Raw genomic sequence first — 24,988 nt, 5'->3', positions numbered from 1 at the left:
ATCCCTGCCAGGTGAGAAGGCAATTTCTCTGCACTTCCAGCCAGGAAGTCACAGGTATTGAATCCTTGGGGCACTTACACAGCTGTTTATGTCTTTCAGCAGTTCCTTTAGATCCGAGGAATGGTTTGTGCTTAAAGTTAGGCATGGGCTTAAATGAACTGCTATTTAGTTTAAGTTCCCTCAGAGAAGTAAGTTGCAATTATTTAGAACAAAATAGAAGAACTTTTGAAGTGCATTGAACTCCTTAATAATTTATAAAAGTTTGGGCATTGTGGTGTTTGAAAGAACAAATAACATGGTAGATAAAGTCTGTTCCCAGGGAGGTGATCTGAGAAAAGAAGTCTTGGAAACCACTGTTCCAAGACTGGCTGCCTGGGTCTGCTCCTTGCAAAGGCACCAGATACAAATTGTTGCAGTAGCGACAGAAGAAAATATTCTTCTCAGGTACTGGCTTCAGTAATGGAAATTTCCTATTACAGGTTAATCCAGATTTAACTTGAGATCTGCACATGTATTATTCAGGTGAGAGGGCACAATTTCAGTAAGAGCAAATACCACAGGAAATTTTGTAACACTGCAACAAAATACTGCAAGTGACTAGTTAACAAAACAAGCTGGTATGGAATGATATATTTGAAGCTTCTGTATTTAACATCTTTGTGATACCTAGCTACCTGATCTCTTTGTGTCTTTAACCTTGCTAACATATCTATCAAAAGAAGTCGAAGACCCTGATACTTGATCCTTTTAACACATTTGTCCATTTAAACAAGACAATCAAGTAGCAGCTTTGAACTCAGACTCCTCAAGTCCAAATGAGATGTCCATGGCTGCACATGAGGAAAAAAAGGAAGACTGAAGCGATTTCCTCTTTGGCTAATATTTTTCCTCTAATAGCTCTGGGAAATTCTACAGGGAGCTTTATGTTTCCATAGCATAGCAAATCATCAGGCAGGACATTTTAGAGCAGATGCAGCAATTCGCAGTGATTCATAAGCCAGTTTATGTGAAATAAATTCAGCCTGAGCCTAAAGAAAAGGTTTGGTTCAGTTATAGGAAAATAAAGGTTATTATTATTATAATTTCATCTATGATCTTTAAAGAACTTCATATATTGTGAGTCACTTTCCCTATTTTGTGTTATTTTCCATAGCACCTCCCTTCCTGACTTTAGCAAAGCAAGTTCCTAAGTACTGTGAGAAAGGCTGTGCTCCTAATGATAACACTGATGATGTTTGCGGAGCTGGGAAGCCTCCTGAAAAAGCTTGTTATGTAGATCCAGAATGATCAGATAAGCTTCTCCTATTTCAATGGGATCGAAAGTGGAGCCACATTGTAAGAAAAGCACTTGGTACGTGGTCTTAGATCTTTGACTCTGTTTTAAGCACACATGAGGAGGAGAAGCTCAGCTGACATGGATCGTGTTGAGTGAATATTGTGAGGCTACATCTGCTTAATACCTGCTGCTGCAAAGTTCTTCCAGTGCTCTTTAGATAATAATTCAGCACATTAAAGAACTTCGGACTAACTCAGAGGAATCGCCTAAATGGTAGTATATATTAAGGTGACTTGTAACATCTGCAGACAAGGATATTAACTTCTTACTTGGTGTAAAGAAGTTAGAAAATGTGCAGAGGCAAAAAAGGGAGGAAAAATAGATGCATTTTCTAGAAACATACTTGAGAAATAAAATGAGTAGTATTTTGTAAAATTCACCATTCAGTGCTTGCTTAATCAATACTGGTAAGTAGTGACCAAGTACACCTTCTAATCAAGAGGGTTCTCAAAAACATTGTCTAGCAATTTTTGTGTAGCACTCTACAATAGACAACACAGTGCTTGGAACAATGCATCACAGTCTGATCCTTGATTATTTTTTCTTAAATGTTAGTGACCATTACAACAGTTTTAAAATCATAACAGGCAGCATTTGCCTGTAACAAAGATTATACATTTTCCCTCTTACTGCATTAGACTGAATATTTTTAATGTTTCTAGCCATTCATTTCTTCTGTTAATAGGCTTTGCAACAGCTCGATTATCTTAAGTCTATTATTTGGTGAATATGTTTGATTAGCAGATAATTAATTTCTATTATTTTCTTTACATTCATGATGTCTTTTTTCAATACAATCATATTTTAGCAAATATGCCAGACTTCCTGTTTGTTTTTTTTTTTTTTGTTTTTTTTTTGTGGTAGTCTGCAGCTTTGAATGGTGATCTAGTTTACAAGACATACCCAGAAATCCTGAGCAGGCTTAATGACAAGATCTCTGTGTGCCCTGATTTACTGGCATGCTCTGACCATGTGCACCCATGTTGGCTTCCCATAGGCAACAGATCCAAAACTCCACGTGGTCCACCAAGCTTGGCTGCATAATCCTGAACCAAAGAAAGTATTTTTGAATTCCTGCACTCTGTGCCACTTTGTACTCCTTATTTTATAAGTATTGATACTAACATTTGGCTATATAATAGCTACAAGTATATGAAGGATGAGAACATCTCTTTGACTCTGCATTATTACTTTTTACTTATGACTATGTAGAGTTGTGGTAAGTTAGTGGAGCTTTCACTATAATTGTTATCAACAAAAGCATCCTGAAGCTACCAAATGTCTTGATATCAGATCTTATCTGCTGAGACACCTCAACTTTATCTTACTTCTTGTTTCCATTCTGGGTTTCACATTCTAGTGCTTCTAGTGAAATAAAGTTTTTGCATACCACTGTCTGTCCTTCTTTTATATAGCAAATATTTACCTGTCAAAATCATAAAAGAACATAAAGAAAGTAACTGGAAACCGTCCTCCTTCTAACAGTGACTAAGCAATTCTTCCTTCTTTTAAGAAGTGTTTTGTGGCCATGTCTTGAAAGGTCCTATCTATGTGACAGCAATAGGCAATAATGGACACAAGAAGCACTTGATACAGATTTTTAAATTCTCGAGGCGTTCTTACAAACAGATACGCACTCAGTTTCCCAGAAGTCTTAAAGACAGATTATCAGCCTCTGTAAATTTTTCCTAACAAATTCAGTGTTCTATACATTTTCAAATATGCTGAAAATTAAGAGTAGAATAAAATTGAAAGAGGGCATCAGAGGGGGAATAGAGGCTGTTGAAGACAGGCAGCAACTCTGGAGACTTTGGGCAGGAGAGGTTAGCTGAGGTAGGGCTGGTGTCAGGGGTACAGATGCTTGGAGAAGAAAGGAGCCCTTGGCTCTGTCTCTCCCTGCCCTGTGGGAAAGGGGGCAATTGTGGTGATTAAAGATGATAAGGAGGAACTTAGAGTTTGCATGGCTCCTTCAGGTGCTGCTTTCTGCTATACTCATGCTCTTTCCCAGCCATAAATATCCTTGAACAGATCCACTCTCTGATCATGCCAGCTGCCTCCCTTTGAGCACCATCCTCTTTGCTCCCAGTGTTTTCTTGAGAGAATGTTTTTCCCCTGATATATTTTAAGATATTGTAAGTCCCCCATAAGGCATGGTCAAGAGAGTAATAGAAACCTAAATTTAAATGCTGGGCAATTTTAAAAATTGACATATAGTGCCTGTGTTGTCCTCATTTTATTGCTGTGCTTTATACTTGTCTTTTTAGCAGTTTGATCCATCATTGTTCTACATCCACTGTAATATAAATAGGATAAAATTATTGAAACCGTGCAAGAGTGCTCTCTTTTATTTTTTTCTGTCAGAAAAACTAGCAATAACTGCAAAGATGTTCATCAATTTTGTACCTTCTTTTGTAATTTGCAACCCAAAACTTTACTAGTTTTTAGAAACATGAGGGATTTGGGGAAAATTTCTGTTATTTTCTTCTGTCAAATGTAAAATATTGAAAAGTGAAGCAGAAAAGAAGTTATTTTTGCTCCTTATAAAAGTTAACTATTGTAACCATCTTAACTACTCAGCTATGCACGCAAATTAATTTAAAATAGATATGAGCTAGAAATAACCAAAATGCAATAGTACTTTGAGCAATTACATAAAACAACCCTTTTTAAAAGAACAAGTTCTTTAATGTAACACATTTGTATTACTTTAGGTAGGAAATGACTGGGTGTAAGAATTTGTGGCAAAGGAAGTTAAAAGACCTGAACGATAAACGTAGCTCTGTTGTTTAATACATGATGATTACACTTTACTGCAACATCTCCAGCTGAAAAAACAGGACTATTAAATCCACACATAATTTGAAGAGTTTCAAGATTGCAAATAATTGAAAGATGTTAGTATTCATATGCATCTGTATGACTTGAATTCTAGCATGAGAACAGTCAAGTTCTCGTTCCAAATTTCATCTGTTAAAGCTAGATCTAGCAGAGGATCAATGTGAAAAGACAGGTCTGATCTAGAAACCAAAGCTTTTAGTTAAGGTGTTACATAATATACCATACTGTGTTTTGAAATATCAAATTTCCTTCTGACTTAGTCTGAAAACTGGTACATTATCCTTAGTTTTCATTTTCATAGAAAGCTAAATTTGTAAGGAACAAGTTTCAGGAAGAAGTAATTATGTGTTAGAGACTGTACATCTTCCTTGAGATAGAGATAGAGACTTCATGTTAATTTAAATGCATTTGTCAATGAAGGTATCATCTATAGCGCTTCTACATCTGATAAAAGAGTGGAAAAAAATTTTCAGGCTAAATAATATTTCATGGGGAGTGTCAGAAACGTCCTGTAATTTCACAGTTTTCCTCACTGTCCAGGATTTACTGACCCTGGTGTAAAGGCAGATGCAGAAACCATGACAGAAACATGTCATGATAATGAACTAACATTAGACCAAGTTCTCTGTATCAAAACGGAGGTGAAGTAGTACAGAGGTGATGTGCAACAAAGATTAAGACATGGTTAAGGGCAATATAATAGAAACTAAAATGGAACAAATAAATTGCTTTTTAACTAGTTAAGACTAACCTATAGAAATCAAAGCTTTCAGGCGCAACTTGGACTTGATGATTTCTGAGGATCTTCTGTTTTGTTTCGTACCTCTCTTGCTGATAAGACATGTTATTTGTATTTGTCAGTGTAGAAATCTATGTCAGTCTCTGCAGTGATGAGGCTGTGCTCACTGCAAACTTGACAGTCACCTGCAGCTGCAAAGCTGGTGAAGTCCTAAGCTAAGCAGTAGTCTTGCAATGAAATGATACATGCTGTAAGGCAGTAGCTGTCCTCCAATACACAGCCTTCCCTCTGCTTCTCCTCACAAAACAATTCATTAAAATTGTCTGAGAAAAAAAGTAGAAATATACTGTAAAAAAGTGGGTAATGGAAGTGAATGAGCGCAGAGACCCAGCTTCTCTAGTATGACATTTGCACAGTCTCTTCTGTATGAAATTAACCTGACTTGCACTGCTTTTTTACTGCTTTTCTTAAAGATGTCAAATGGGAAAAACAAAGGATGATTTTGAACTCTGTTCATCTTTAAATGTTTAGTAGGCTTCCACTCCCCATAGCATAATCAAATGTCCAAATATAGCTAGGAAGGAAGTAAAGATTGTTACTCTGTCTCTTAAAAATAAAGATGGAAAATGCAATAGGAGTTTCGCTAAAGTTTAAGCTTTTACACTGAGAAAATAAAAAGGACTGTTTTGTTTCAACCCACATCCAAACACTTTGAATTGGTTAGTTAATTTGAAACACTTAATATTGAATGGTATTTCCTAGTAATTCTCAGTGTTGTTTGTGAGTGCACTCTTCCCTGTGAGCTTAACTCCCCAGACGACTATATAGCCCAGGACTTAATAAAGAATTCCTCTCTGAGCAATGTTGTGTTATATGTTCTGAGATGAGCATAATTATGGAGAGAGAATGTGATTAGGTGGCTTGTACTTCAACTCCTGTAAAGCATTGCAATTTAACATACTTAAAATGAAATGTTGTGCATCAACCCTGAACTGAACTGGAAGATTTCTTCTGCTCAGCACTTTTGAAATTAAACATGTTAGCATACTTGAACCAAAACTGTTGGAATTCACTGTGTGAAAACACTTGATATTCTGCATTTTGTCTAGGCAAAGAGCAAGTGTTGAAATACACATCTTCTCCTGGGCTGGAAATTGGAAATCTGGTAAATGTTAGGCTAGAAGGAAATTCTTGTTAGATATAGTCTCAGCCAGTTATCCTACGAAGTGAGTAAAATGCCTGCTGCAACATGTCTGTATTTTTACTTCTCACTGTTGTACAGGACAAAGAAGAGAAGTGCTACTCAGTATTAATGAGACCATGTTTCTGTGAAAAAGGCATTGCTAGCTCTGGGCTCAAACACTGATGTGGCTAAATGCAGTATTTATTTAAGCCCATATATGGAAGGGCAAAAATCCAGTTTTCAGGATCAGCAGTTAGGATGGTGCTGAATATTCCCCCACAATATACAGGACTTGACTCAGACCTGTCCTTTGGAGCAACCCTGAGAGGATAAAGTCATTTCAGGAATGTTAAAAAACTGAGTCTGCTTCAGAATTAAGAACTTGTCTCAAGGATATCAGATTCCTGCTGGCTACAGTCACTACATGATAGGAAGCTCATTTCAGTATGTTTTGTGCAACTGCGTACTGCAATGAACATGCACTCAATCCAGGACACTAACCACTGAAGCTAGCAGAGCTACCCCAATGACAGCTAAACATTAATGGGGTCCCAGGCACTGGAGCAATTGAGCTATGGCAAGCAATTTCTTGCCTTTATGAACCGGCATAATTATATTTTAAGATGTCAAGAAAAGTATCTTTGTTTAAATTGTCTTCAGGAATACCCCTATATGTTTTAGTAAACTGATTGGTGATCCACACAACCAAGAAGCTACGTTCTGATTTATACATGTTGATAAGAAATTGCTATTAATTAAATGGTGCTTTTTACTGCAGACTTAGTTGGTTCCGATGTGTTAGTAAATGCCAGTTACTCCAGTCTCAAATGATACAAGTGAGTTTAGGACTGAGTGTAAGACTGTTGATTTCAGTGGAGTTATGCTAATTTAGATAAGTTTAGTAATTTGGTTTTGTATACTCGATAATCAGAGAAAAAGGATACAGATTTGTGGAGTTCTTTTCTTTCATATTGCAATTGCTCTTCTTTGTTGGATGTATGAGTAATTGACTTATAAACCAGTCTGAATTAGATTAAATGTAATTACTAAGTGCTACCTTTGCATCTGCAGGTCAAAGATTGTTTTAATGAATTATTCTACTGTTTTTTTCAGTGTAAGTCTACCAGATGCATCATCATTAGTGAGCTTTGATGTTTCTTTCTATCCATGAACAAAGTAATTTGGGAGCATTATGTTGTAATTAGTGGGCTCTAAACTCCCATGTTCTCCACCAGAAGGCATGGTATACATTGTTTACTAGGAAAACTACTGAAACTTTCTATCACTGACTTTGAAAAAACTACCCAAATCAGCAGAAGGAATAATCCTGCTTTGGTGAATATCAAAATTGAATGCAATAGCTACTATTTACTTGGGATAATGACTTTTTTTTTTTTTTTCTTCTGTGAATGTAAAAATTCTGCAGCCAGAATTTGAATCTTGGATACATGCTGAAGCAATTATTTTAATGATCTGTTCATCGTAAAAAACCCTGTAACTAAAAAAAAATTGACACCGTAAATTTCTGCAAATCATCTTTTATTTTATTTTTTTCATTATCCATATATTTAGTCATTCAGTAAATCATTGGAAAGTTTCAGAATAGTCTTGATGCTTTTGTATTTAATTTAAAATATGCTACAAGGCAGAAATGGCTTCATTTCACATGGGAAAAATATTCCTTAGATTCAGAGAGTTTCCCTTAGATTCAGAGAGTTTAATATCAGGTCTTATTTACCCAAATATTCAACACCCATGGACCTTCTCCAAACTTCATCCCATTTATCTAGATTATAATTGTCATTATTACAAGTTTAAACATTCAGTTCTAAGTCAAGTTTTAAAACAAAACTGGGAATAAATAGTATAAGTGTACTTACCTTTTTTTCGTTATTGGATTTTAGATATTCAAGCACTCAAAATTGGATTTGTAAAGGTTTTTGCCCTATGTATGTTACCATGGTAGCTCATCATACTGTATGTTACCTACCCTACCTTGTGAGCTGAGCTGCACTTGCAAGCCTTTACAGAACTTGTATCCCAGTACAAAAAATGTTCTACATTTAAATTATAGTATTTTACCAAATCATAGCCTTTAAGGCAGAGAGCTTCGTAAAATTATATTGTTAAAACCTGTAGCAAACAAAAGGTTGTACGGTAGTTATTTAATGGATGAGCTGTTCAGCAGAACCACTTCTCTTTGCATAAACTGCCTGACCTGTATTAGTTTCACAGTTTTACTATAAATACATTATCGGGTATAATACAGCATCTGGCAAAGCAAGTGAAAAACAAAGTTACATCAAAAAAGATCACTTAAACTAGAAAACAGTCTTTGTATTAGAAGATAATTTCATGTCCTTTGGCTAAATAATAATTTCATGAATTGTGAAAGTTCCTCAAATGTTAGCACTGGACAGTAAATAATTTCCAGTGAGTATACCAAGACAAGATAATTCACAGATCAACAATTTTTACATATTTTCTTTAAAGGATGCTCTCTAGTAAAAGTTCAGTGTAGTCTTGTTCATTTTAAAAGAGATTTTTTGCAAAGCTAGTCTCATTTAGGTTTTAAAAATTGTGGAAAAGAGTGACAGAACTAAAATAGTATCTATTTGGCTACTTAATAACACACTGAAGACAGATTATGTTTTATATTGATTCTTCTACTCATTTTCCTGCTAATCTGAGAAGTGTTTGCCACCTGTTCAAGCTTCTATCACAAAGTGTTGCAACAAAGCATGCCAGAAACAAACAGCAAAAACGAAGTGACCCTAAAAGCATTATCTCCAAAATGCCAAAGACATGCAAAGATACTGAAATATAGAACGAAGCTTTGTTTTGTTGTCCCTTGTTCTACTGGCAAGAATGAAGTGAAATAACTTTCACAGTTGTGTTATGTTAGAAACTCAAGCCAGATTTTGGAAAGGCTTAGAAGGTACGTGATAGAATATAGCTTGGAATAAATGTTGCCTATTCAGGGACCGTGATCACACGTATAGATATGATAAAATATACTCCCTAGTTTTCCAGACAGTGAAATTGCATTTCCCTGAATGACAGTCACTAATCACATAAGTGAGGAAGAACAGCCTAGACCTATTTTAAAGTCAGGATAACTTGCTAATATTTCTTTCATACGCAAGTCCATGAAAACACATCAAAATAACTTTAGATTAAATAGATGCCAGTGCATTTCTTGAAGATTGTATAATGTCTGGGTTTTGGTTTGGGTTTTTTTGTCTGACAAATGCAAGATGAGAATCCACGCTGGTATCATGAGTTGAAGGAAGCAGGTCTCCTTTCGAGGCAATCAACTATATATCAGCACATACTTGGACTGCTCTCTGCCAGAAGCCTTTATTTTGCAGCGGTTTAAGGGTAAGAGAGGGGTCACACAAAATGTAAATGATAACATGCATAGGTTTTGTAAGTATAGGTTTTTTATATTGAATGATATTTAGAAATAGGCTGTCCCAACTCACTTGCTACCTTTGGTTAAAAGATGTGAAGAGCTGTTTCCCCTTCTCTGGCTTGTAGGTTTGGGGTTTTGTTTGCTTCTTTGGTTGGTTGTTTTCTTGGGGGGTTTGTTTTTTTGTTTTTGTCAGTGTTTTTTTCCTGCACATTTAAAATGCTGGGTTTATCTATCATGGTTTAAAAGTTTTCCAAGCACCTTGTTTTGTGAGGATGCTGTATAACGGATCAAATTACCATTATAACAGCATCCTCTCCATAATACAAGACTACACAAGGAGCTGTGTTGGATGACTCAGTAGGAGGTTTTGTAATTTGTTTTTATCAAAGTAATGGCTGAGATATAATCCAATAACCCATTGCTAACTGTCACTGTTGGATGTTGGATTTAGAAGGGTGCTAACTGGACTACAGTCAAAAGCACCCACTAGTAAGAAGTGTCTGGTCTTAATCTGGTGAAGTGTGCCCATTAATTTATCTCGCTTGTGATTCAGTCTCTGTGAGCAGAAATAATATTGCAACGTTCCACAATTAATTACAAGTATGCTTGGGATATTCATCATTCTTATGTAAGACTTTTGCTTACCTTCTGCACATTAAAGGTTTGCACGTGCCTTATTTTCATCCTTTTCATCCCACTTCATCTGGCACTCCTACTCAGGAAAGTAAAGAGTCAAATATTTATGAAGATGCCCAGTGCTCTGGGTTACCTTTCCTGTGCATTTGCAGACAATTTTTCACATGATGCCCATGAGGAAGTATGATCAAACATAAGTACACACACACCAAATACAGGAATATTTGATCAGACTGAGATTACCACCTGTTTTTTTTCTGATAGCAGACCCACCGTAAAAGACCAAGAGTGATGCATATCTCATGAAGACACATAAAGACTGGGATATGAAACTCTTTAAGTCAGTAATTAAAACTTGAAGAGATGATTGGGATAAAGAGCTGGATATATTATTAAAGGACAGAAGCTTAAAATAATTTTGTGATATTAAGTGATAAAGAATGTATTAAATATAACAAAATGTATTTGCTTGTATGTATGTGATCCTAAATTCAAGTCGCTGGTCCTCCCCTTGTTTGAAGGACTGGAAAATTTTGTTGAACAATGTCTCTGATATAGGGGAAGATGTGTATCAAACACAGCTTTAAAGAAATATGATTCTTCACAGAAACCAGACTTATTTCCTTACTCTTGCATTAGCAATTCCTTTAATGCATATTTTTAATCTCTTCTTCTTCTGTTTGATTTTTACAGTAATATTAGTTGTGAAAATAATTCCTTCCTCTGTAGATTTGCAGTTGTTATAATGGAGGTGTGATCTGGAAAGACACCTGGAATGCAGGATGCACGACTTGCCTCCTCTATGAATATGTTGGTGGTCTCCAGAGAGGATAAATAAGAAAAAAAGTAGCTACTTCCACTTGCTGCTCATAGAAGCCAGCTGCCTCAGCCATTGTTTGCTGTGAAAGGGTAATTTGAGTTAGTGACATGCTGTGCTAGATCTGGGTAGGATTTAATAGCCTTGTTTCTGTAGGGGAAAAAGACATGTGATTCCTACTCTTCTGTGAGCGGCAGGGTCTAGTAGAGGAGAGCTGTGGCTGAACACTGATGTGCTTTGATAATCTAAGAAAAAAAAGAAAAAGAAATTATGATTTTGGGAAGTGACAGAGAAACTCTGTGAAAGCATGTCCACAGGATCAGGAGACCCCTGAGCTGAGAGAAACTTCTTGCCTACTGCAAACTGTGGCTCTGCTGCTTCCCCGCTGGTCAAGTTCAAATGGTGAGTGTGTGCAGGCTTAGCTTATGGGTCTAAAAGCACAGCTTATTTAATGCAGAAACAGTGCAAGCAGATCTCATTCTATTTTATTAATTTTATTTTTGAGCTGTGTTTAGCCTCTTTCACAATTTATGTCTTTTCTGTACAAAGCTGGGGGCACGGATCCAGCTGCTCCATGGACAAGCTGTTGTATGACTGACAGAATAAGCCACCCTGGGCTACGCTGGTAAGGAAAATTTCTCTCTGGTTATCCTGGCAGGCTGCTGGTTTGTCTCTTTCAATAAGTTTAAGATCTTTAAATGTTTACTTGGTTCTTTGCTTTCCGGTTAGAAAATGGTTAGGCAGTTTGTTTCTAATGTCTTCCTGTATGTCTTCAGCTTATGAGGTTACCTTTCCTTAAATTACTAAGTGCAAGATTTACAGAAAATGATGAGGAAGACATCACACCAACATAAGACTGAACCAGAACTTCAGGTTAAACAGCTGCATGTTGGTGTTGAAGCTAAAGGGCCATACCAAGATTGTATCTTCAAACTGGTTCTGAAGAATTATACTTTTAAATCCTATTAAGAATTAGCAGCTCTGTTAAACATTTATCTTGCAATGGTATTTTGGAAACCGTAATGTCACAGGAAAGGAAGCTGTTTCCTTCCTGAAGGAAGGACAGGGCCAGTTGGGGGCTAACAGGGGCAAGCAACATGACCAGCACCATCATGGCAAAAATACTGCGCCCTAAAAGAAGGTTGCTGCTTCTGGAAAAGGAATATGGTGTCATGAGTCCCCAGGAAGAAGAGGAGCCTAGAAATGGCTGGGAAGAAAGGCAGGGATGATGTCAAGGAGGGATGGTAGCTGAAACTGTGGGAAAATGAGAGGAGGTGAATGACAGAGGCTTCCAACTTGAATGGTGAACAAGCTGAGCACATGAAATTAAGTTGGATGTTTGTGCAAAAGAAAACATTGGATGATCTACCTTGTTTGAGCAGTACTAGACTAGCTGTCAGTCATTACTGCAAAAGGTCTGAAGACTACAGGTTGAAAAGACATTAATGCTAACCCTATATTGTGCACTTTGAAGATTTTAAGTATATATAAATGAAAAGAATTAATATATCTGTTTGCCAGATGTTTGTGCCTCAGTAGTGCAGTCAGGTTATTGAAACCTTGATCTCCTGGACTCCACTAAATGAAAAATGCTTAAGCTATGATTATAAGTCTTTTTTTTATTATATTAATGTCAAATGCTTCTTCAGTAATCCCACAACACTCCTTCAGATTGTGCAGCTGGTTTGTGTTGTCCGAACACCAGAAAGCAGCCAGCAGTTACAAGAGAAACTGGGCCAGCAGACATGTTTTTATCACTATTTTTTTATAAAGGTAAAATAAAAAAAAACCCACATTGTCAAGCACCAAAAAGACAACACCTATTCTATAAGCAATTTCACACAATAGACTGACTTATCAGAGGCTGATACAGCTATTTAAAATCAAGCTACTCTTGGCCATAATTGCTGTAACAAGTGTCCAGACACAGGCTACATGCAGCGTTGTCATTCACAATTTCTCTGCAACCAGGCAGAGGTAAGCAAAGCCAGACTTACAGCCAGAAAAGCAGCAGTTTGATCCCTGGATTTGGTAAGGTAATTTCAAGTCATGGTCCCTGATGTTACTTTTTCTGTGCCATGTGAAGAAGTTCCCCCAGTGAGGGGCAACTCTTGTATTACATCAATGTGCTGTGCTGGTCCCTGAAATGCTGATTTAATGGGTACTGAAATTGTAGTTGGGAAAATGTCAGCTGCTTTGAAAGTACTGACCTCTGTGGCGTGCTTAGGCAAAGTTGGCACCTCAGTCACACAGGTCCCTTGCCTCCCACACACGTGCTCTAAAAGAAATTTGTAATTGTTCATGATTATTTATAGCTGACGGTATAAGTTAAGAAGGTGGCGATATTATTTTTCACATTATTGCCTTAACTGATAAGGATTTCTCTCAGAAATCACTATCGCGTCACCCACCAGTGGAGTTGCTTGTGTGTTTGCTCAGATTTGCTCCAATTCCAATGAATTTGCTTGCATATATTCTGTGTTTTGCCTGCTTAGAGAAACCTAACTTGTTTTGACTGAAACAAATTATGGACTGACTGCCACAGAGAGATTGGTCAGCAGATGTTACTGAAAAGTGTCTTCCAACTGAGGTCAGTTGAGAGCTTTAGCATCTTTAATGGCACACTGGCCAGAAAACCAATGTGTGTACACTGGCTTGGCAAGGCTTCTTGGGGCACAGGCTGTCATCTGGGCATCTGCACTGCTTGGGATTCAAAGCTTTGCTCCAGCAGAAATAATGACAAACAACATGGTCATTCAAGTAGAAATCTGTTTGTGGTTATTTCTTACTTTGTCGTCCCTTTGATATTAACTTCCACACAGAGAAGAGCCAAAGAGAACATCGCCAAATTGCACTGAAAAAAGGGAATAGTGGGAGCAAAAACTGTGTTATGGCTGGGAGAGGAAGAGAGCCTAGAACTACTGCAAAGTAAATCCCCAGAACAGGAACTTGAGATTAATCAGAGCAGTAGTGTCATCTCCTGTGACAGATAGCTGTGTATATGTTCAGGAGATTTTTATGAATTTTTGTCTATAGTTAGTTGGTTCCTTTTGTTTGGTTCCTAGATTTACAAGAGAAGTACAGGTTCAAGAGTCTGACTTTCTCTACCCCTGCAAAGTTCATAAACCCAGTTTTATAATGCACTCAAGTACCATCTTGGTTAGATGAGACCTAACATGCACATTTAGGAAGTGATCACACTGTAAATCAGGCTGTGTAGAAATGGCAAATAGGAAAGAACTGCTTCTCTCTCTCTTGTAGTTGAAAAGACACACTAGGATACACTAGGATACACTAGGATAACAAAGATATTGAGATGGGTTGATATTTTTATAGACATGCAGACAAGAATGTTAAATCCCTCATTTTCTCTTTTTTTTTTTTTTTTTTTTTCTTTTTCCTCATTGATTAGTGAAAATAGAGGGTGAAGTATGACCTAGTGAGGTTTCGGATGGGATCAGTACTTGAGACAAATTCCAGACATGAAAGGACTGCCTGATGTTTAGAAATGACTAAAGGCTGAAAAGTACTCTCTGCAAGGGAGCTTGAATAAAACAGTTCTTAGGAAAATAAACGAAAACACTGGAAATTGCTTTCGTAAGTAAAGCTGGGATGTTGACTCTGCATTTGTCAGTTTTGTAAACATTTAAGTTGTTTGAATGAGTGTGGTGGCTGCAGCAAACAGGCAGCAAAGGGCAACTGATCTTGCTTCCAGCTGTGCGCTGATCAGTGACTTATTAATTGGCTTTGTAAAATTTAAATTTAGGGCTTATTTTTAACTAAGAGGTTACTGGAGTTACAGCAGTATGGAGTTACTGCTGGTATTACTACGTAATATATGTAAATGAACAGGTGCTGTTTTTGCTGTATACAATTTTTCGGTGGTTTAATTGGCATTTTATGATTCATTCCTCTACTACCAACGTATGCAGGTTATACATAAAAGAGGGTCCATTTTGGGGGGGGGTTGCTTCTGATTTGTTTTTCCATTGTTAAGTTGAGGGAGGGGAAGTCAGGCTTCACACCAAGCCCTTGTGAAAACGAGTTCACAGTGTATTTATTCCTTACTGAACTTCAGATAAGCATCAACAGGAACATTTTACTTGTGGAAAGCACCTTATCAGACCTTCTGCAAAGCAGAAGTGTTGCAGTTGTCAAGGAGGACAAATGGGGAGCATTTTTCTCTTTCAGAAGCAGAAAACACTTGATACATGATATACCGCTGCAGCTAAGGTTGCTGGGGCATTCCTGCCTCTTTCCTGCTCCAGGTTTTTCTCTAGTTTTATTATTTCCTTCATGTAGTAAAGATATCCAGCACCTTTTGGTAGGTACAGCTGAACTGAGAGAGCTAGAAATACAGCAGGGGGCTGGTAATCTGTGGTGGCAAAGTGGGCCGTTTGACTGCTGGCCACTTGGCTTCCACACTGTCCAGCGCAGTGTGGTGCCTCTGTGGAGCACGGGGTGGTGCAGCAAGCTGTACTCTTTTGCTTCTCTGCCTCCCGATGGGTGTTAACCTGGGAAAGGGCTGAGACAATGTCAATACATGTGTTAGCTGATTCTCTGTTGCCATGTAAGACTGAGTCCCACTGTTCAGCTCCTAGTGTGTTAATTCTTATTTCTCTGGAAATACCATTCTTCTGGGATCACAAGAGAAAGCATCACTAATAAAACATTTTTCTTCAGCCTTCCATCTTCTTTGTCACTTATACTACCTTCTTTAAAGTGTTTAGTGTTACAGTCCAGGGTGTTATAACTTGTTTCTTAATAGGAGAAGCAAATCTTTGCATAATGCTGTCCCTATTTCCCTAACAATGAGAAATCTTCCAACCTTCCTAACCTTACTACTCAAATCTCTATCATAATTACTGTGACTTCTAAAAGCACTAGTTTTCCTATTGCACTACATAAGGGTATAGCAGTATAAGAAATACAGATTATTTAGACTTTTTGCATAAGAATTCTATAACCTGTAGAAGACACAGGGACCTTCATGATCCTCCTCCTGGTAATCTTTTCTTCCTAGCAGTGCTCTGAGAGATACTGTCTATTAGAGACACTGTGGGAGATGTGCTGGTATAAATTTTGCCACAGTACATGTCCAGTTCATTTTTCAGCATGTTACTGATTTGGACTGGGGCGCAGACCCAGACCTTGTACTCCAGAACAGTATGGAGAGGAAAAGGCAGATACAGGACCCTATGCCATTAGGTTGAGGGGACAGTCAGATCACTTTTCTTGATTCACACTTGTCATTGGCTTATCATTTTAGTTCAATATACAGCATTAATACCATCCTCAATTTTTTTAACAATTAACCTACCAAGTTCATTTACAAGAAGAAAATCATGCAAGCAGGTATTTGAGATAGATTCTTGTCGGCTGTGAAACTGCAATTTGATAGAAACGAAGAAACTCTGCAGTACAGCCAGCTACTAGTATCCATGCGCAACTTATGCAGTAGACACCAGGAATTTCACATTTGGCTAAAGCAACAAGCCCTGAAAGGCAAAATGATCACGTCTGGATTTGAATACCCCAAATTCATCCTACTAAATTATAACTTTCAGAACTTAAGAAAGTCTATGAATATGAATTGGATATCATACAATAAGTAGAAATAAGGTATAATTATGGTCTCTGAAACTAATGCAGACTGTTGAATACATTTTCCTTCTTTGGAGGTTGTATTATTAGCTTGCTTTTATCCGGTTGACATGATGATTGACTGATGGTGTGAACATAGCCAAAATACTTCCACAGTTATTAGATTACAATGAATTCTGTTCATCCACCTTCACATTAACTTTGGGTTAATTTCTCACAAACTTTCAGCTCTTGCAGTTTCCTCTGAAAATGTTTCCTGATGATTGATTTCAAAATACATTTCTGTAATCTGTTTGGAGGTGCCCACCCACTCTTCTCCTTGGGTACCCAGACAGCATTGCACTTGCATGCTTTGCTCAGGGCCAGCCTTGCAGAAAGGAAGAGTAGGATACATGTAGAAAAGCTGCCTAGGAGTCAGACTGAATAATTAACTGGGCATGGTAATATAATTCCCATTTACAGTGGGAAAGACACATGGCAGGTCTTTCTAGTCTGTAAAACAAAGACAAGACAGGAGGGTGTATTTGTACACCAGAGAGTGGTGCTCTCTGATATACGGTCTCTGAATTTGCGCAGCTAGGTGAAGTTCAGGATGCTGCGATCAATCCATATAAGTAAATATAAATGTATTTGATGCCATCATGTCATGAGTGGAGGACTGTTGTGGTTGAAAAAAAGCCACACAGCTCATCCACTCACTCCCCCTGCTTCTTTCCCTCCCTCTACTCCTGGAGGGACGGAGAGGAGAGTCGAAAAGAATGCAACTCCCATGGGTTGAGATAAGAACAGTTTAGTAACTAAGGTATAACACAAATCACTACTGCTACCACCAAGAATAATAATGATAAAGGAAATAACAAAGGGAGAGAATACAACACGTCAACACCAGCCAACCAATAACTCGCCCCACTCCCCCCAGCCAAGCACCGACTGATACCTCATCCAACCCTGCAGTCCCTCTACCCCTTCCGGGTCCCTCCAAGTTACATCCTGGGCATGACGTGCTGTGGTATGGAATACCTCTTTGGCTAGTTTGGGTCAGGTGTCCCGTCTCTGCTTCCTCCCGGCCTCCCCTCCTCCCTGGCAGAGCATGAGGCCCAGAAAGTCCTTGGCCAGACCAAACATTCGAGCAGCAACTGAAAACATCGGCGTTATCACCACTGTTCCAAGGCCAAAAAATCAAAACACAGCACTGCACCAGCCACCAAGTAGAAAAAAAATGACTGCTACTGCTGAACCCAGGACAAGGATGGAGCTGTACTGAGGAGTACCTTCATGCATTTATGGTGCATTAATGATGCATTAATGACCACCTCTTGTTTTACTTGCAGGGATTCAGTCTGTCTTTGCTTGTAAGAGTATTTCCACATTTTTTGAAGGGAATCCTAAAAATTTCAAAATTACCAAATTTTTCAACTAAAAAAGTATGCTAGATGTAGTATATATTTTCATTTATCTTCTGTTTTTCATCTGTGCTTTACACTTACAATTTCCTTGAAAATCAATGCCAGAAGCCCTGTTGCAGCGACACAGATTCAGGGTCAAGGTTTTAATTTGTATAAATGCCAAAAAGGATTCTGTGTTTAATTTAAGTGGTTAAAATGGTAGGATCCAAAGTTTGTATTTCTTCTAGTAATGCCAAGTTCTGATCAGACATTAGAAACTGTTGTCTGTAAAAGCCTGGTTAGATGTTTGTACCTAAGTTTAAATATGTTACCATCTTCTCCCCAGAGGTCTTTTCACTGTCCTCTGAAACTCCCTGCTGAAGTACATTTTTTACTTCACAGATAGAATGAGTGAAATCATCTGTTACATTATGACGTTAGTTATCTATATTTAAAATATTTTAAAAGGAAAAAAGTCTAGCAATTCTTTCATTAGCTCAAATGTTGTCACTTGTTCTTTCAAAAGTGGTTAGCCACTAAATGGCTGAGACCTTTCGTGAAAGCCAAGGAGAAGTGCTTTGGTTGCAGCCGAGAGTGGGTGTTTCTTGTGCTTTGGGGAGAATCTGACTTGAGAAATTATTTTGCCAAAGGTGAACCTGACCATCCTCATGTCAAATGTTTATCAGACATGGAGCTGGCCCTGGAGATTATTTCACTGACAGCCCAGGTGAAAGTGAATTGAAAAAACAAGTTTTGACTGCACTAGGAAATTACACCAGGCCAAAGGCTTCAGCAAGAGGAGGAAAAGTCAGTTATTTGTCTTTAGTACATCCTTAAACCTCTTGCAAGTTGTATGCTGGCAAGCAGCTGCACCTAACCTGAATTACATGAGCCATACCTATGAATCATGCAAACATCCTTCCTAATATATTATAGATGTGCACCTGTAACAAGAAATTGGTAATTTTAGAATGCAGTGGAAATAATGGATTTAGGATGCCCTACAGCAATGCTCTGCATCATGTAAAAATAAGAGCCCTGCAGAGTTCAAATTTGATATCTTCCTCTATTACACCTCCTTCACCTGATTGCATAAATTCTACTGCTTGTCCAAGGGCCAGAAAGCATTCAGATTCCAGATTCCAGCATGTAACACACTGCATATTCACATAATCAGAGTTGTATATTGGGTTGCAAGCCCATTCTGATAATATCCAATGTCTATATCATTTTGATTAATTTACTTCTTTTGGGTTTCTGTTTTTTTTTTTTTTTTCATCTTTTCCTTTTGAGATTCTTTTAAATATATTCGTGTAAGTCACCTGGAAATTGAGTACACTGAATTATTTAGCTCAGTGCACTAAATCTGTTGTATTCTGGATGCATTCATTATCACTGTTAGTCTCTAAGAAATACTTGACAATCTTAGCAAATAATGATGTATTATGCAAGAATCTGAAGCTGAAGTAATAAATATGTTTGGTTTTGTAACACTTGCACCAAGGGATAATTCACTGTTGACCTCATAAATAAAAGAGCATCCTGGGTATCCTGGCTCTCCCTGAGTGCTGCTGATTCCTCTCACCATACCTGCAACACAGAAGGAGGTATTTGTTTAAAAAGAAACACCTCCTCAGGGGAAAGAGAAGTAGCAGGAGCTACTGGGACTGTGGCTGGGACTGTGCTGAGGGGACTGGTGGCAGTAGTGAACATGGCAATGTTAGGTATACAGTTGGACTTGGTGATCTTAAAAGTCTTTTCCTAGATTCTATGATTCTATGAAGTTGTTTTGCTATAGCTGTGCTCTTCATTGCCATACCTATCTCCTTTTCTGTATTGCCATCCAATTATTATGTAGCAGTTGTAATAACCAGAGAAATAGAATATCAATAGAGTATCCTCGTATCCTCTATTGTACCCTGTCACACTATTTTCACCTCCCACTGGTAAGAAAATAGTCCTAAATAATTTTCTGTACTTTTCAACCCTGCCATCCCCCTTGGTACTGTTGACATGTGCTAGGGGTGTCACAAAGGGGATGAGGCTCAGCTGCAGAACCCAAAGAGAAGTTAAAGGAGGGTGGACTGAGCACATGTAGAAATGGAGTAATTTTTACTAGCTATCTTTGTACACTTGCCATGAGGTTCTTTTGTACTTGTCATGAGGTTAGTGCAGAGCATGAGAGATCTGTGAAAGCTGCTGCTTTTGGGAGGCAATTATGATTTTTTAAATATTTCTTTTGAGGAATGTTCTTTATAGTTTGTATCCTTGGATTACAGTAACAGATGGTAAGGAAAAGAAATATTGCATGCCAAGATAAGGTTGATCTTGGCTCTGCTTAGCTTGTTTTATCTCAAAACCAGCTGAGAAGTGGCAGTAAGGAAAAGAAATTATGAATATGGACACTTTAAAATATTTTTATATTACAACCACTATGGACCACCCAGGAGGTGCAGTCAGAAAAGACTGCTGGTCTTACTTATGGAAGACTCTTCCATAGACACTGATACCAAAACACACAAACCCCCTTGAAGTGCTGTATAAAACTTATAACTTTACTCAAGGCTTTCTTGAAGTCCCAAGCTCCTTCTAAATAGCATCTTTGCTTTTATATCAGGAAGGCAATCACGGCAGAGCAAAGCTTCTTTCAGCCATAGTCTGTAAAATCTCTCAAAACCCCCCAATGATATTTTATGTCTCACTGACACCCACCTCACCTCTGCAAGTTGAATGGCTTCACCTGGAGAAGCAGAGGGAGAAGGAAGGATTACACAGTCCAGGAGGAGGGGTAGAGAGATGATCTCTGGGTAGATCTGAACACTGGTCACTCTTTTTTACAGCATAGAGAGACCATGAAAGGGAATCAGCATAAAACAAAAAAGCAAGAAAGAAAATGCAGAGGACTTTATGTATGGGTAAAGAAGTGATTCAGAGCAGCCCTGTGGAGAAGGAGTTGGAGGTGTTGGTCGATCAGAAAATGAACATGAGCCGGCTTCAGTGTGCGCTCACAGCCCAGAAAGCCAACCGTATCCTGGGCTGCATCAAAAGGAGTGTGACCAGCAGGTTGAAGGAGGTGATCCTGCCCCTCTACTCTGCTCTTGTGAGACCTCACTTGGAGTATTGTGTGCAGTTCTGGTGTCCTCAACATAAAAAGGACATGGAACTGCAGGAACAAGTCCAGAGCAGGGTCACGAGGATGATCAGGGGACCGGAGCACCTCCCATATGAAGACAGGCTGAGAAAGTTGGGGATGTTCAGCCTGGAGAAGAGAAGGCTGCGTGGAGACCTCATAGCAGGCTTCCAGTACCTGAAGGATGCTGGGGAGGGTCTCTTCGTCAGGGACTGTAGTGACAGGACAAGGGGTAACGGGTTAAAACTTAAACAGGGGAAGTTTATATTGGATCTAAGGAAGAAATTCTTTACTGTGAGGGTGGAGAGGCAATGGAATGGGCTGCCCAGGGAGCTTGTGAATGCTCCATCCCTGGCAGTATTCAAGTCCAGGTTGGACGAGGTCTTGGGTGGGATGATTTAGTGGTAGGTATCCCTGCCCATGGTGGGACGGTTGGAACTAGATGATCTTAAGGTCCTTTCCAACCCTAACCATTATATAATTCTATTATTCTCTTGCAAATTCTCTTACAGAATGAGAAACTATAGAAAAGTAAAGCTCTTGTGACAGGCACTGTTTCTTACTGTCTGTCCAGGTCAAATTCCCAAGCTTAGCAAGAGCTGGGGAGGTTTTTAAGTAACATCTACTCCACTGTCTCAGAGGCATGCTATTGCTTATGATCAGCAAGAACGTTTGAATGGGCTAAAACATACCTGGAATAAATACCCCACAACTGTTTCTAGGCATTTTCTGATTAAATATGGCACAGCTGCTCACGGAGGGAGTTCAGTGGTGGTATGGCTGAGGAAAAAATAAATCTGCACCGGTGCAGCATACTTTGCCTGGATAAGTGGAGCTTTTTCAGCACATCTTGATTTCTATTTTTAGCTATAAGCTTAGAAACTACAGTTGGTAAATTAGGTTTGTTAAAATATGCAAGGGAAAAGTACAAAAGAAACTGATTTTCTTTTTTAAACTTCTTTTTTCTTTTTATTATTATTATTTTATAAGTATTTAATATATTCTTAATGGCTGACTAAAATGAATAGAGAAACCTGTCCTGTTTTGGAAGTGTGATATCTATTCAGAAGGAACACACAAAAATTCATGTTCTAGTGCTATTCAACATATTTTTGTTTCTGAGTTCCCCTGCTTTATCTCACAAGAAGACTTTTCAAATGAATTCATTCAGAGTTCCCTACAATCAAGAGAACAGCATGGTATTTATTTCACGTTAATAATTTCTGACTTGCACATAGAACTAATTTATTTGCAGGGAGTGGTATGTCCTTAAAGCCTTAAAGCTCCACAGGCAGTGTGGAGAAATATTGGCTAGGTTCATGAGAAGAAAAACTTCTGTAAATATTTTGGTGAAGGTATAAGGCAAGGAAGGTATTTCTTATATCATTTAAAATAATTGTAAACTTTTAGTCCTCCTTAATGACTCTTGAGTGGGACCATTTATATTCAAGGGCTTCTAAAAATATTTTGTACAACTTCAATACATTTGAAGCTACTGGAAGAAATTTTCTCTAGGCTGTACCGTAATCTAGTATAAATTGCTGTTAGAATGAAATTGTCTTTCATGATTAGCATAACTATACTGTAGTCAGAGCTGCTTTTTCTTCGTCTTAACTTGGGGATGATAGATATTGAAATCAAGTGTGATATGCGTCTTTATGCTTTCTGCTTTTCTTCATGTTTAGCTGTAGTTTCCTGGAATAAAATGAGTCCCTCGCAGCTGGGCAAAAGCATTGCTACTGGAAATAATTGTAATGCTGAATTTTTCATACAGAAGTAATTCACTGAGATGAGGGAAACTAATTCAATGTCTGCCTTCAGCCTCATGTTGAGATGGACTCTAAAGGGCCCAGTCACTCTCAGCTGTAGCTTGTTTACCCGCACAGTTCACGCTTCCCTGTGTCTCTTTGGCAGTGGGAAACTTGTACAGTTTGAGTGTGGTTTTTCATTCTTGATGTGGCTATATTTCCACTTGTGGAGTATTGTGAGCTGTATTGCTGTGGGTGTTAATTCTCCCAGCTGTGCACAGAGGTGGCAGAGGTTGAGCTCTGTGTCAAGCAGTGGCTGCTGCTTAGTGGCTCCATGGGCTTTGTCACATAGCGCTCCAAAATGCGCAAGTATTGCTAGCATAGCTAACACTTTAAGATGAAAATGTTTGGATCTGCACTAAAAATAGCATCTCTTCTGCCCAAATAAGTAAGGTATTTCCTAAGTCATGTGGGAGTTTGGTAAGGTTAAGACTGTTGCGACTTTTTACAGTATGGCAGAAGTACAACCAGAGATGCCACAGCTGAACTTGCCAAAATGGCCCCTTTATTTTCTATTCTAATGCTCATCTATTTGAATGACTAATGATTTATAATAAAATCATTTGAGTTCTAGCAAGATGGCATATAACTTTTTGTGGTGCTATATTTATCATAAAGTATGAATATTAAGATTAGGAATTGCTTTTCTGCTAACATCAAGATTTTCTGGCACATTGTCTTTTTATTCATAATAATCTAAATTACCATTATTTTATGGTCTGAAATGGACTTATAATCTGACACTATGTTGGTAAAATTATCTAGAATTCACAGTATGTTCAGTGTGCTCTGTGGAGGATAGTCATTTACATTTAAAATTAGAAGTAGAGATAATTTCATTAAATGTGTTAGGGAAAATTGGCAATTTGCAATGTTTAAGATGAATGAAACATTACCAGTGCCCTGATTTCTTTAGCATTTCCTTTAGACCCTTCATGGAAGATGTCAATGAGTGCTACAAGCAAATCTGGATGCAGTAGTTGACCCACTGAAAATTCAAAAGTTTAAGGATTACTTCAAAATTCCTATGAATATTTCACCAAACAAACTGCCTGACTGATAGATACTACTGACACTTTCAGGGATTCATTTATTCAAAGAAATGCCATCTCATTGTATGAGAAGCTTATCTAATAGACAAGCCACTTTTTCAAGCTGGGGCTTTCATTCATAATTTTAAACTAAATGGGAATGCTTTGTTGTCTGGAAGATGGTATGCTGTTTACTGGATTTCTCAGCACAAAATTGCAACCAATAGGGGTGTTGTATTCTTGCAAATAGCTACAATAGATTTTACTATGGTTTTGTTTGACTCAACAGTGTCACTAAAGTTGTGGACAGCTATGGTTGGTTTAAAACATGGCTCATGAAACATCTGGGTTTTATCTAGCAGTAAACCATGCCTTTGCAAATCTCTGTCTGAACAGGTTCACTCTTCAGCTGTTATGTTGCAAGCTGGATGAGACTGAGTAATCAAGAACTTTGAGGTGTATCATACATAGGAGAAACACTTAGAAGAAAACAAAAAAAAAAAAAAAAAGAAGGAACTGTCTAAAAGACAGTAATGGCTTATTCAGCATGGATAAGGTAAGAAAAGCTCTGTAGGGCTGACCCATTTTCCATCTATGACCCTGCTGAACCTGTGGTTTTGTGAATCATCATACTTTTTGTCTTTTGTAAGACTTTTAATGTTGTCTTCCTTGACACTCTTAAGAGTGAACTGGGGAGGTCTGGCCAAAGTGGAAAGATGATTGGTTAGGTGCAGAATTGATAACAGAACTGCGTCATGGATATAGGGACAAAACACTTCTTTATCGCTTATTTAATCCTACATTCTTTCCCCCCCCATGTTTTGTATCACACTTCCTAAAGAAAAGTTAGCTTTGGATTTGGAAAGTTTTAAAAGAAGAAAAGAAATACTTTCTCACTGTCTCGTATCTAAAATATGGCTTGTTTGAAACACAATCAAAAGGTCTGCTATTTTTAAAGATAAATGTTCTCATTGTGACTGGCAATAAAAAGGTTTAGATCTAATTCAGACCTCACCTGGAATACACGTTTGTCAGCTGAAGGGCTAAATTTGATCCTGTGTTTCAA

This window comes from Lathamus discolor, chromosome 5, assembly GCF_037157495.1.
Source record: "Lathamus discolor isolate bLatDis1 chromosome 5, bLatDis1.hap1, whole genome shotgun sequence".
NCBI lineage: Eukaryota > Metazoa > Chordata > Aves > Psittaciformes > Psittacidae > Lathamus > Lathamus discolor.
This window is presented reverse-complemented; position numbering follows the sequence as displayed.